At 42.7% G+C, this 15,412-nt stretch overlaps 1 protein-coding gene across 5 annotated transcripts in view; it reads right to left on the bottom strand.

Annotated features, from left to right (window-relative positions):
- CACNB4 (calcium voltage-gated channel auxiliary subunit beta 4) overlaps window positions 1-15,412 on the bottom strand; it is a 263,187-nt gene that overhangs the window by 217,330 nt on the left and 30,445 nt on the right. The window lies entirely within an intron of this gene.

Below are 15,412 nucleotides of genomic sequence, written 5' to 3' on the forward strand. Positions count from 1 at the left end.
GTCTTGCTCTGTCACCAGGCTAGAGTGCAGTGGTGTGGTCACAGCTCACTGCAGCCTCGACCTCCTGAGCTCAAGAGATCCTCCCACCTGAACCTCCAGACTAGGTGGCACTACAGGCACATGCTACCATGCTCAGCTAATTTTTCAATTTTTTGTAGAGATAGAGTCTCACTATGTTGCCCAGGCCTGTCTCCAACTCCTGGGCTCAAGCAATCCTCCTGCCTCAGCCTCCCAAAAGTGCTGGGATTACAGGCTTGAGTCATCACACCTGGCCCTGCTCCAGCAAATTAACTGAACCCAAAAAGAGGGTCATGGGAATCCCTCAGTTAGAAGTATAGGTAACAATCTATTACTTGCGATTGGCATCTGAAACTGGGGGAGAGGTGCTGACTGAGCCCTCAACATGTGGGATCTGATCCTGTCTTCAAGTAGCTAGTGTCAGAATTGAGTAAAATTATAGGATACCCAGTTTGCATCTGCTGGAGGATTGTTTGGTGTGTGGAAAAAACCCTCTACACTTAAGAAGTATTGTGTTGAGTGACTGTATGACAGTAGAGGAGAAAAATTGTTTATTTTTTCTTCAGACCATATTTTACTTATCCACTCATCAATTGATGACCATTTGGGTTGTTTCCTTTTTTGTCTATTACGAATAATGCTGCAAAAAACATTCTTGTATAGGCTTTTGTGTGGACACATGCCTTCATTTATCTTGCATATGTACCTAGTAGTGGACTTGCTGGGTCATAAGATAACTCTATACTTAACCTTTTCAGAAACTGCCAAACTTTTCCATGGTAGTTGCACCATTTTACATTCCTACCAGCAGTGTATGAGGATTCCAATTTCCCCATAATCTTGCCAAAAATTATCTGTCTTTTTTATTATAGCCATCCTAGTGGGTGTAAAGTGGCATCTCATTGTGGTTTTGAATTGCATTTCCCCCTGGTGACTAATGATACGGAGCACTTTTTTTTTATGTGATTATTGGCCACTGGTATGTCTTCTTTGGACAAATGTCTATTCCTATCCATTGCCTATTTTTGAAATGTCTTTTCTACTGAGTCTAAGAGTTCTTTATATATCCTAGACACAAGTCCCTTATCAGATATAAGAGTTGCAAATATTTCCTCCCAGTCTGTGGGTTGTCTTCTTTTTTCTTTTAAGACAGAGCCTTGTTCTGTCACCCAAGCTGCAATGCAGTGGCACGATCTCAGCTCACTGTAACCACTGCCTCCCAGGTTCAAGGGATTCTCATGCCTCAGCCTCCCGAGTAGCTGGGACTATAGGCACATGCCACCACACTTGGCTAATTTTTGTATTTTTAGTAGAGACAGGGTTTCACCATGTTGGCCAGGCTGGTCTGGAACTCCTGACCTCAAGTGATCGGCCCGCCTTGGCCTCCCAAAGTGCTGGGATTACAGGCGTGAGCCACCATGCCTGGTCTTCTTCTTACTTTCTTGATAGTAACCTTTGAAGCACAGAAGTTTTTAATTTTGATGAGCTCCAAATTATCCATTTTTTTCTTTGGTTACTTGTGCTTCAGTGCCATATCTTAAGATCAACTTTAAACAAGCTTTTTTCAGCTTGTATTGTCAGTTGTAGGCATTGATTCTTTTCCATTTTAGCAGCAGGACCTCTCCTTACCCTGACTCACTCACTTACGGAGACATGGCAGACCACACAGCCCACAGGCAATGCAAGACATGAATGGATTTGCACACCCCACTGAGTCCTGCTGTGCTCTGATTATCACTTTGATTATTACTGAACATTGCAAAGTCTAGATAAGGCTTTTAAGCTTCTGGAGCCTTTCAGAATTGTTAATTAATCCTTAAAATAGCTTTGAAGGCTGATTGCCCCCCTGATTCTAAGAAGATAATTAAGAAGCTATTGCCAAGACAAATAACTTTTTTCGGAGGAACTCTAACCTCTGAAATTTTCAAACTTTGACTACTAAGGAGGAAGGAGACAGAAACTGGGCAAAGCGTGACAAAGAGCAGTCGAGGCACAGCAAGTGAGTGGCGACCGAAGCTCAGTATATTTATATCCTCACTCGCCTGTTACTATCATCACCTCCTCACATGGTTTCTACTCACCACCACGCCCCTGTGACTACCCACCACACTGAAGCCAGAAGGACCATATTTAAAAATCTGGTTATACCAATTGGTTCATCAATACCCGCAAGATTTTTTAGAAATTAGATATTTTCCGCTGGGCGCGGTGGCTCACCCCTGTAATCCCAGCACTTTAGGATGCCGAGGCAGGTGGATCACGAGGTCAGGAGATCAAGACCATCCTGGCTAACACGGTGAAACCCCGTCTCTACTAAAAATACAAAAAATTAGCCAGGCATGGTGGCAGGGCCTGTAGTCCAAGCTACTTGGGAGGCTGAGGCAGGAGAATGGCGTGAACCCAGGAGGCAGAGCTTGCAGTGAGCCAAAATCACGCCACTGCACTCCAGCCTGGGTGACAGAGTGAGACTCTGTCTCAAAAAAAAAAAGAACAAGAAAAAAAAAGAAATTAGAAATTTTCAGAAATATCGTGTCCCCAAATGCTTCGTCAGTTTATCTGCTACAATTATCTCCCATGTTTCACACACTCAAGCCTCATCAACTTTCTCCAGGTTTACTAAAACCACTGCACCACTAGAAACTCCTTTGCTCTGGAAGGTACCTTCCTTCTGCTGCTCACACGGGAAGACCTAGACATGCCACCCCCTAGTGACGTCTTCCCAGCTTTGCTAGGCAATTAATAGACTCTACCTGTGTGTGATGCCCTTGGCATTTTCTTCATAGTTCTATTATTATTATAACCCAGATGGCAACTGGAATCATGCTGCTCTTTATGCTCCAGTTACCACTGCTTGCACCACAACTCCGCATCCTGTGGAAAATTTAGTACCCATTCAGGATGTCTGAAATCCCTAGACAATAAGGCAAGAATGGTGATTATCCTATGGATACTGTTACCTCCAACTTTCTGCCCTCATTGACTTCTTGTTCTCTGCTATGTGTCTTGTGACTATCCCTTACTTTTACAAACATAGACCTCAACTCCTTATGCTGATTTCCACTGAAAGCTCTGATAGCAAGCCTCTAAGATGGCCCCCAAAGATCCCCACCTCCCAGTATTCCTAGTCATGTACAATCCTCTTCTCATGAGTAACCAACAGAATACGGCAACATTGAGGGATGTCACTCCCCTAATCAATACAAAAGATAGTGATTGTCATCTTGTTATTAATAGCAGACTCTCTCTCACTGGCTGGAGGTCCATGTATTAATAGTAAGGAACTTAGAGTGGTCTCCTGTCAACAGCCAGCAAGGAACCGAGACCCTCAGTCCAACACACCTTAAGGAACTGAATGCTGTCAAAATCCATGCAAATGAGCTGAGAAGCAGATCCTTCCCACAAATCCTCAGATGAGACCCCAGGTCTAGGTGACACCCTCATTGCAGCCTTGTGACTACAGGTGATACAGAGGACACAGCTAAGCCATGCTTAGATTCCTAAGCCACAAAAATTAGGAGAAAACAAATGTGTGTTATTCATGCAACAATAATTAAGGAATACAAAAACCTAAAAATAAACAAACTGCCCCTTCACTTGTGACTTCTGTGTATACAGAAGACTTTATTCATGGGCTAGGGAGACAGGGAGGCTTTACATTACAAAAATCCTAAAAGCATAAAACTGAATACCGGACATTTAGTCTGTGAGAATCCTTTGGCCACTAGATTGTATTACTCAGTCTCTCCCTCTCACTCCCCTTCTATTCCATGACACCCATTCCAGGTTTTAAAATATGTATATACATACATACATGCACACACAGAGGCATGTGCACACGCACAGATCTTCAGCAGAGACTTTGAATTGAACTGACCCCTGAAAGGTCCTAATGAGGTACACTGACAAAGTCCCATTCTTCTCTCTAGTCTCTGCCTATGGCAGGCAGAGGGAAGGAAACTTTTATTTTTCCAAGGACATAGTATAATACAACTTACCATGATGTTTGATATGGTTTGGCTGTGTCCCCACCCAAATCTCATCTTGAATCATAATCTGCATAATCCCCATATGTCATGGGAGGGAGCTGGTAGGAGGTGATTAGATCATGGAGGCAGTTTCCCTCATGCTATTCTCATGATAATAAGTGAGTTCTCACAAGGTCTGATGGTTTTATAAAGGGCTCTTCCCACTTTGCTCCTCACTCTTCTCTCTCCTGCCACCATGTAGAAAAGGTCCTCACGTCCTCACTTTCCCTTTGCCTTCCTCCATGACTGTAAAGTTTCCTGAGGCCTCCTCAGCCATGCAGAACTGTGAGTCAATTAAACCTCTATCCTTTATAAATTACCCAGTCTCAAGTATTTCTTTACAGCAGTATGAAAACAGACTAATACAGTAAATTGGTACTGCAAAGAGGGGAGTACTGCTATAAAACACCCAAAAATGTGGAAACAACTTTGGAACTGGGTAATGGGCAGAGGTTGGAATAGTTTGGAGGGCTCCAAAGAAGACAGGAAGATGTGGAAAGATTTGAAACTTCCTAGAAACTTGTTGAATGGTTTTGACAAAATGCTGATAGTGATATGGGCAGTGAAGTATAGGCTGAGGTGGTCTCAGATGAAGATGAAGAATTTATTGGGAGCTAGAGCAAAGGTAACTCTTGCTGTGCTTTAGCAAAGAGACTGGCAGCATTTTGCCCCTGCCCTAGAGATCTGTGGAACTGTGAACTTGAGAGAGATAATCTGAAATTGGAACTTATGTTTAAAAGGGAAGCAGAGCATAAAAGTTTGGAAAATTTGCAGCCTGATGATGTGGTAGAGAAGAAAAACCCATTTTCTGGGGAGAAATTCAAGCTGGCTGCAGAAATTGGCATAAGTAACCAGGAGTCCAGTGTTAATATCAAGAGAATGTGGAAAATGTCTCCAGGGTATGTCAGAGACCTTCACAGTGGCCCCTCCCATCACAGACCCAGAGGCCTAGGAGGGAAAAATGGTTTCATGGGCTGTGCCCAGGACCCCCCTGCTGTATGTAGCCTCTTGGTGCCTTTTGTCCCAGTCACTCTAGCTGTGGCTAAAAGGGGCGAAGGTACAGCTTGGGCCATTGCTTCAGAGGGTGCAAGTCCCAAGCCTTGGCAGCTTCCATGTAGTGTTTGTCCTGTGGCTGTGCAGAAGACAGGAATTGAGGTTTGGAAACTTCTGCCTGGATTTCAGAGGATGTGTGGAAATGCCTGGATGTCCAGGCACTTGTGTGCTGCAGGAGTGGAGCCCTCATGAAGAACCTCTGCTAGGACAGTGCGGAAGGGGAATGTGGGGTTGGAGCCCCCCACACAGAGTCCCCCACTGGGGCACTGTATAGTGGAGCGGTGAGAAGAGGACCACCATTCTCCAGACCCCAGAATGATAGATCCACTGACAGCCTGCACTGTGTGTGTGCCTGGAAAAGCTGCAGACCCTCAACGGCAGCCGTGAAAGCAGCCAGGGTTGGGGCAGGGGCTGTACCCTGCAAAGCCACAGGGGTAGAGCTGTCCAAGACTGTGGGAGCCCACCTCTTGCAATAATATCACCTGGATGTGAAACATGAAGTCAAAGGAGATCATTTTGGAGCTTCAAGATTTAATGACTGCCCTGTTGGATTTTGGATTTGCATGGGGCTTGTAGCCCCTGTTATGGCCAATTTCTCCCATTTGAAATGGGAACATTTATCCAACGCCTGTATCAACATTGTATCTTGGAAGGAACTAACTTGCTTTTGATTTTACAGGCTCATAGGCAGAAGGGACTTGCATTGTCTCAGATGAGACTGGACTTTGGACTTTTGGGTTAATACTGAAATGAATTAAGGCTTTGGGGGACTGTTGGAAAGGCATGATTTGTGTTTTGCAATGTGAGGACATGAAATTTGGGAGAGGCCAGGGGCAGAATGATATGGTTTGGCTCTGTGTCTCTACCCAAATCTCATTTTGAATTGTAATCCACACGTGTCTAGGGAGTGACAAGGAGGGAGGTGATTGGATCTTGGGGGTGGTTCCCCCATGCTGTTCTCATGATAGTGAGTGAGTTCTCACAAGATCTGATGGTTTTATAAGGGGCTCTTCCCTCTTCACTCCTCACTCTTTTCTCTCCTGCCACCATGTGAAGAAGGTCCTCACTTCCCTTTCACCTTCTGCCATGTTTGTAAGTTTCCTGAGGCCTCCCAAGACATATGGAACTGTGAGTCAATTAAACCTCTTTCCTTTATAAATTACCCAGTCTTGGGTGTTTCTTTATAGCAGTGTGAAAATGGACTAATACAATGTTATATAATTAATTGCTTACACGTCTATCTCCCACACTAGACTGTTTTTCAAGGAAAATGACTTGAGTTTTATTCATCTTTATAGCCTTTGGTGTGTAGTAAAAAGTTAATCAACAGTCGGGATTCAGTAAATGTTTGCTGAATGTTGATTCATTTCATACCATTACATTAAAAGATTAAAAATTATTAATGCATTATTAATTCACAGGAGAACCACTGCTGAGCTACAAGTAAAACTATGCTATAATGAGGTCTTCAGATTTTTTTAATTAAGCATACCTCCTTTGAATAGGTTCAAGAAAAACTACTGCTCTGATAAATCCAATGTTATAGCATGCTATGAGGCTCAAAATGTATCAAGGACTGTAAAAAAGCATACAATCTACATTATTAGCTATTCCACAACTCATGTCAAGGGGTGAGGGAGCAGTGTACATTAGATTTTCAACTTAGAAAACAACTGCCCAGGAACTCCAACTCTATACATTTATCATAAGAAAATAAAACATCAGCATCAAGAAAATATAAGATATTGGAAAACCAAATCTCCAGCAACAGGGGCAAGTTAAATACATCACGGTACATCTACACATCGGATTAACAGTGATGAACTAGATCTTATTAACTGGAAAAGATGTCTACAATACAGTCTTACATGAAAACAGCAAATAACAAAACAATACATAAATTTTTGTAAAAAAAAAGCATTGTCTATATCTATGCATACATATACACAGAAAATATGAAAAGATGTAACCAAATGTTAATATATAGCAGTTGCCATATTATAGGTGATCTTTATACTTTTCTGTGTTTCACAGATGTTTTGCAATGAACATATATTTCTTTTTAATCAAAAATATTTAAAACTGGCTGGGCAAGATAGTTCATGCCTATAATCCCAACATTTTGGGAGGCTCAGGTGGGAGGATCTCTTGAGGCCAGGAGTTTGAGACCAGCCTGGTCAACATAAGGAGATCCCGTCTCCACAAAAAAATTTTGTCAATTAGCTAGGCATGGTGGCACATGCCTGTAGCCTCCCAGCTACTCGGGAGGCTAGGGTAGAAGGATTGCTTGAGCCCAGGGGTTGGAGGTTGCTGTGAGCTATGATCGTGCCATTGAACTCCAGCTTGGGTGACAGAGCAAGATCCCGTCTCTTAAAAAAAATTAATTTAGTTTTTTAAAATATCTGAAATTTTTAAAATAGAGAAAAGAGGTAATTAGTATTGTCCAAATTTAGCAAATGATTACTAATTGAATATTTACTATAGTAACATCTAGACTGCAAAAATAACTCATGTAATCTATCACATTTTACTTTTAAAAACAGCTTTAAGTAAGTAGGCTTATTTGAGCCTCCGAAAACTTTGTGAAGTAAAAAGAGCATATTACATCAATTTCATAGATCTTAAATGACTTGCTCAAGTCATAAACCATGTAAATTCAAAAATCCAAATCTAGCCACTATGATTTCTGCTTCTCAAAGCAAAAAAAAAAAAAAGTTATGAATGTTTCCAGATATGACTGTCATCTCAAACAGTAGAATAAAGAATGATCATGTAAATAATGATTAGGGGCCAGGTGCAGTGGCTCACACCTGTAATCCCAGCACTCCGGGAGGCCGAGGCAGGCGGATCACCAGAGATCAGGAGTCCAAGACCAGTCTGGCCAACATGGTGAAACCCTGTCGCTACTAAAAATACAAAAATTAGCTGGGTGTGGTGGCACACACCTGTAATCCCAGCTACTCGGGAGGCTGAGAGAGGAGAATCACATGAACCCAGGAGGCAGAGGTTGCAGTGAGCGGAGATCGCGCCACTGTACTCCAGCCTGGGTGACAGAGTGAGATTCCATCTCAAAATAATAATAATAATAATAATAATGATTAGGAATGCTTTCTGGATTTCCTGATACCCTGAGTAATTCTTTTTCAGCAAATACTTAAGATTACTAGATAAATTCACTTTCTATGTACCTTATTGTGAAAATTTCCCCTAATTTTTGGTTAACTACTCATTAATTCAGTGAATAAACACATGCTAATACATGGAATTCCTAATGCATTACAACAGATAGATAGAAAAAAAAAACTAGCTAGAGAGTTTAGGAAAAACAGTATTCAGGCAGCAAAGACTGTGAACATCCCCTCAGCCAGAGGCCAGTCCAATCACACCACTGAGTTGACACCGCCATTGAGTTGAGACCAACACTTCACTGACCACTCTTCTAAATCATTTTATTTCATTTTTGATCCAGTCTCTCTATGTACTGTGTCAGTTGCATAAGGATAGTTGCTTTAAACCACCAGAACAAAGAAATTTCCAGAAAAACAGCACTTCTGACAGATACATGCATTCCTAAAGCAAGCCAAGGGGGTACATACACAGAATGGGCAAGATCTCTGTGGCTAAGCCAAACTGGAAACCACCTAGACCTAATCACCTCCCCATCTCAATAGTGGAAGCAGCTCTTCACGGAGCACTGAACGTGGAACGACTCTCTTTCCACCAGCTTTGGAGCAGCTCCTGGCCTCTCCCATCATGGCAAGACAGAGCCTTTGCCAATGACAGACGGGAAGCATTTGGCAGAGGACACGGGAGGAGAGGGAACTTCCTTAAAGTCTGGCTTTGCACAGACCTGTGTAATGCCAAATTAGGAAGGAAACAGAGCAGAAGACAAGACATGAGGTGTGAACTGTGAGCAATTTTAGACAGAAAGGCTAGCACTTCTCTGAAATTAGCATATCAACTTTTGGACAAAAAATGCCCCTTGGGACTCAGATTAGCTTTAGGGTGTGGGCCAGACATCCACGCAGAGGAGGATCAGCAGATGAGTCAGAAGCATCCAGATGGACTTGGACAGAGACAATTCCCTCAGCTGCTCCATACTAAGGAATTCACTAACCTCTTAGGGAGAAGGGATTAGATTCCATTCCAGACATATCGCAATGTCACTGGGAGTTTATTGCACATATATTGGTAATCAGTTAACTGTTCAGTGAACTGTACATAGATGATTCTACAGTGTAAATTTAGTTATTCTCAACCAGTTTAGATAGCCTCTAACAGTTCCAAATCTGTTCAAAATCATTACAAAATACCCAATTATAGGAATTGGTAAATTAAAGATAATATAACAGCCAACACATACTAAATGCTTACTATGTGCCAAGCAATGTTATTAGCCTGTTATTTTACATCTATTCATTTATTATCTCCATTATACAGATAAAGAAACTGAGGCAGAGAGTGATTAATGTGCCCAGGGTCCCACAGTTAGAAAACAGCAGAGTCGGAACCTGAACCCAGGCAATCTTGCTCTAGAGGCTGTTTGGAAAATCACACTGCACCAAGCCAGCTCCAGCCTGTGCATGCAATCAAGCTCCTGGGGCTCTCAGCAAATAAACCAGGTAAACAGCACTCCTCACAGATTGAGGTTTGAAGAGTTTTCTGCATATTACATAATTTCAAGAAGCCTGTGTTAATATTAACACTTGCAAAATTTAGACCAAAGCAAACAACTTAAATTCTACAGAAGACACATAAGTAATATAAGTGAGTGAAGCACACTGGCTGTGAGGCGGGGGGCAGGGTTAATGAGGACCAAGAGGGCAGATGCCTACCTAAAAGAGGCAGCCACCCATCAGCTCCGAATGTCTTCCTAGAAGAATGAAAAGCCAGTTTTGCCATTCCTCACAATTTTTCCAGAAAAGTTGAAAATTCAGACTCGTGTACAAAATCCCCCAACTTTCAAATCTTGGCAGTCATTCAAAATTATTTTTTTCTGAATGATGAGCCAAACAAAACCTATCTGCCAACACAGGCTGACACCCCTGTTCTAAATTCATTGTAATTCTCAGCAGACAATGTAATAACAGTCTTGTGAATGATAGAATACTGGAAATTAATAGAAGTTCTGAAATGTTAGGAAGACAGTCTTCAATATATAACTACACACAAAGGTTAGTTTAGGTCTAGCTATGTCTAATGGTGAGTACATGGGTCCAAACATCTCTTAAAATTCACATTGTTGAAGTGAATGAAGGGAGCCATGGACATCTGAATCGGATGTCTCCCACGTGGACTGTGGCAGCCCAGGGAGAAGGCAAAAACATTTGCTGGAGTGCAGGAAGAAAATATTCAAGTCTCTATTTCCATATTCAAATCTATATTTTATTCTTTAATATTTCATTTTTGTATATGCACCAGAATGTTTATAATGTACTTTATTTACTTATTTTTGAGACGGAGTCTCGCTCTGTCACACAGGCTGGAGTGCAGTGTTGCAATCTCAGCTCACTGCAACCTCTGCCTCCCAGGTTCAAGCGATTCTCCTGCCTCAGCCTCCCAAGTAGCTGGGATTACAGGCACGCCACACCACGCCCAGCTAATTTTTGTATTTTTTTTAGTAGAGACAGGGTTTCACCATGTTGGCCAGGCTGGTCTCAAACTCCTGACCTCAGGTGATCCGCCCGCCTTGGCCTCCCAAAGTGCTGGGATTACAGGCATGAGCCACCACGCCCGGCCCTATAATGTACTTTAAAGTAGTACATACATATATTCTTCAAATAATAAATACAGGTAAGAAAGAAAACAGACTTTTTCATAATTATCAGCTAAGACAGTTACCCAAAAACTGGTATCAAAATATATCCAGGCAAAGAAACTAGACCATAAAATCTAAGAAATTCTGTCTAGATTGTCATAAAATCCAAGAAATCCTCTCTACCTGTGATAGAGAGAAACTAGACCCCCAATATTAAATCCAGAGAAGCTTGACCCTTGAGTCCACAAGCAGCTGCTACACAGCAGCGCTCCTATGAAACTTCAAGACCAGCAAAAGGAATGGCTCTTTAGGGCAAGGACTGATTCTTATTCACCTTTCCATGCATACTGTTGCTTGTGTGGTAAATGTGATTTACTTGCATGTCTGTCCCCCAACCCAAACCCAGAATAGTTCCAACTTTAAGAGAAGTTAGCACTTTGGCAGACCGAGGTGGGCAGATCATTTGAGGTCAGGAGTTCGATACCAGCCTAGCTAACATGGTGAAACCTTGTCTCTACTAACAATACCAAAAATTAGCTGGGTGTGGTGATGCACACCTGTAACCCCAACTACTCGGGAGGCTGAGGCAGGAGAATCACTTGAACCCGGAGCCAGAGGTTGCAGTGAGCCAAGATTGTGCCACTGCACTCCAACCTGGGTGGCAGAGCAAGACTCCATCTCAAAAGAAAAAAAAAAAAAAAGAGAGAGAGAGGTTACACGCTTTTTCCCCAGGGAACTTCACTTAGGGCTTGGTTAGATCTGCTAAAGTCACATGGATCACCCCCGCCCACTGAAGTATGAGGGAAAGAAAGAGTGCTGGGAAGAAAAGGTTTTAGCAATGTGCTACTTTGACTAGGTCTTGAAGGACTTCACACAGGACAAATTCAGGCTCTTGGCTATAGTGTTTAACTTTCCTACATTCTACTTGGAAAGTAACAGCAAGCAGAAATTTACTTACATCATTGATTCTCTCTCTTCTACATTCTCCACTTGTCCTTTCCTTGGGTTGTCCTATATGTCCTCACACTAAGCCTAAAATCTTTATGTAAGGGGGTAATTTTTTTAAGATGGGTTGTCACTCTGTTGCTCAGGCTGGAATGCACTGGTGCAATCACTGCAACCTCCAATTCCTGGGCTTAAACGATCCTCCTGTCTCAGACTCCCAAGTAGCTGGGACTACAGATGTTTGCTACCACATCTGGCCTAAGGGGGTATAATATTTTTAAAGTAACACTATTCTTGGTTATAAAAGTTAAATATATTTATATCAGAAATAATAGAAAACAAAGAAGAAAAGCAGATACGTTTAGTCAGCATAATAAATGAATGCATCTTAAATCAACCAAGTGGAATAAAGCCTATACAGGAAGCCCTTCAAGTACTTCGCAACCTCTCAGCCCCACATCTTACTCCAGCCTCTGCTGACGTGGCCACGTACATGCAGGCTCAACCAGATTCAAACAGGTATAATCAGACAGCACCTTGCCTCTGCCTCCCTCTCCCCCTTCCACATACCTTTCACCTCCAGAGCTTTCTAATGCCAACTAAGGCTTAGGAGCAGCTCCACACTCATGCATGTGCAACCCAGAAGAAAAACAAACAACCCCATCAAAAAGTGGGCAAAGGACATAAACAGACACTTCTCAAAAGAAGACATTTATGCAGCCAAAAAACACATGAAAAAATGCTCACTATCACTGGCCATCAGAGAAATGCAAATCAAAACCACAATGAGATACCATTTCACACCAGTTAGAATGGCAATCATTAAAAAGTCAGGAAACAACAGGTGCTGGAGAGCATGTGGAGAAACAGGAACACTTTTACACTGTTGGTGGGACTGTAAACTAATTCAACCATTGTGGAAGTCAGTGTGGCGATTCCTCAGGGATCTAGAACTAGAAATACCATTTGACCCAGCCATCCCATTACTGGGTATATACCCAAAGGACTATAAATCATGCTGCTATAAAGACACATGCACACGTATGTTTATTGCGGCATTATTCGCAATAGCAAAGACTTGGAACCAACCCAAATGTCCAACAATGATAGAGTGGATTAAGAAAATGTGGCACATATACACCATGGAATACTATGCAGCCATAAAAAATGATGAGTTCATGTCCTTTGTAGGGACATGGATGAAATTGGAAATCATCATTCTCAGTAAACTATCGCAAGAACAAAAAACCAAACACCGCATATTCTCACTCATAGGTGGGAATTGAACAATGAGAACACACGGACACAGGAAGGGGAACATCACACTCTGGGGACTGTTGTGGGGTGGGGGGAGGGGGGAGGGATAGCACTGGGAGATATACCTAATGCTAGATGACGAGTTAGTGGGTGCAGCGCACCAGCATGGCACATGTATACATATGTAACTAACCTGCACATTGTGCACATGTACCCTAAAACTTAAAGTATAATAATAAATAAATTAATTTAAAAAAAGAAGTGCAGGGGAGTAAATGCCTGTGGGCCACTCTTGGCCAATGGGGACAGAAGCAAATGGACACTTGCTTCTGCATGTCAGCCCCAAGGCAGACAGTTCTGAGATATATTTTATATGGCTCCTCAAAAGTGCCTGAGATCAAGTACCCAGTATTCTCAGCAGTGGTCAGTTTGATAATGTATTCTTTTTTGTTTTTTATAGAGATGTGTGTGTGGTGGGGGGTGCCTCTCACTGTGTTGCCCAGGCTGGACTCAAGCAATCCTCCCACCTCAGCTTCCCAAAGTGCTGGGATTACAGGTATGAGCCAATGCGCCCAGCCTGATAATGTATTCTTGTACTGGCTTTTTCTCCTTCCCTTTTCTCTTCCTAGGTCCTTTACTCCAATTGGGATCTCATCCCAAATAAACTACCTGAATGCAAGCAATTATCTCAGGCTCTGTTTTTGCAGGGACTTGAGCTATAAAGATGATAAGCAAGTGGCCTTAGAAAGCAGCCCCTCTGGATCATGGAGCTAGATCACCCGCCCTATTGCTGGTGGTAAGTAGGATAGCAATCATCGCAGGCATACAGTAGCAACACATCTACTAAAACTCTTACCTGTGGTGAACTGGGATGAGGTACATATGGAAAGGGAAATACTGAATTAAGTGGTAGTTGTGGTACTTGAATGACATAGGGTCAATGGTAATTATCAGAATCATGGAGTTGTATGGCTTTTATTAACTGCTTTGGAAGCCTTGAAGAGGTAATATTAAAATTATATGTTTAGGTGCATTAACTATTAATTCAAAGAGGATTGTGAAAGGCCTCCTTGACAGTGTTTAGGTTGACTCATTGCCTGCAGCCATGGGGCTGAAAATCAGGCTCAGGAACTAACTATAAAGCTGAAAGACCTGCAAAGGAAAATGAAGGCGCAGTCTCAGTACGTCTCTCATGTCAAAGTCAGAGCCCTCATAGGAAAAGAGAGGATTCCAAGACCTGGAATCAGGGCATCTGGGCAGACATCTGAGAATCTTTAATCCTCAGGTTCCTTTGAATTCTCCAAACCATTAGCAACTCTCCCTTCCTCTTGCTAGAGGAGAGCAATATCCCCTTGCCTAGAGACCCTGCAAAGTCTTCACATGAGGTAGCTGCCTAACAAGGAAATTCTTGTCCTTTTTAAGATCTGCTGCCAGTTAATCTCTTTGCCTCTGAGCCAGTAACTACAGTCAGGTCCCAGCACAGCCCAAGCAGGGAAATATAGTTCCTGCTGCAGAAGTAAACTGCTTATTCATCAAAGGAATATGTATCGGTGGGAACCAGAGGAAGATCATTGGGAGTGGTTTTAGACCAGGGGCTACAAAATGCTAAGCTGGATAAAGAATAATTTATTGATATGGGGGTACTCTTCCATGACTCTGGGTTCAAACTCCTGACAAGGACACCTGAAACCAGTCCTAACACCCAGATGGAATGGCTCCAAGAAGCCTGGACAGGAAGATGGTTTCCTGTTAATGAGGTGGAGATGCTGGATCTGAGGAGGTGATTAGAAGGGTCAGGGTGGTAAGATCATTAGTATGGATTTATTATATGAGACCAAAGAATCCACACCTATGTTTTCTGGAAGGATGGAAGGGAGAATTCTCCTTTCACAGAGTCTATAAAGAAGTGAACTGATGAAAGATGTTGATATCTTTGAGATGCACAGTTGGTCCCTTTGGGAACCACGTCATGTCCTCTAGGCCCTATCCCTCTAGCCACTGGCAATAATCAGGCCCACACAGGCTTTGACCAGCTTCACACTGAGGCAGTGACCTTTGGCTTTCTGGCCACAACGAGGTGCCGGATGCTTGGCACTCACGCATGTGCAACTAGGTAGTATGAGGGAGCTAACCCCTGTGAGGCTACTCTCGGTCAATGGGGAACAGATGCCGGTGAATAAATGCTTCCCCCTACCGCTGTCCAGGGTAGACATTTCTGATCCACATTTCATGGGGCTTCACAGAGAGGCATGGTATCACCAATCACTAATTGCTCCCAGCACTGGCCAACTTGTTAATATATTCTGATATTAGCTCTTCACCCGCTCCAATCCCACTCCATGGAATCACTTCCCAA

The sequence above is a fragment of the Pan troglodytes genome, chromosome 13 (assembly GCF_028858775.2).
Source record: "Pan troglodytes isolate AG18354 chromosome 13, NHGRI_mPanTro3-v2.0_pri, whole genome shotgun sequence".
NCBI lineage: Eukaryota > Metazoa > Chordata > Mammalia > Primates > Hominidae > Pan > Pan troglodytes.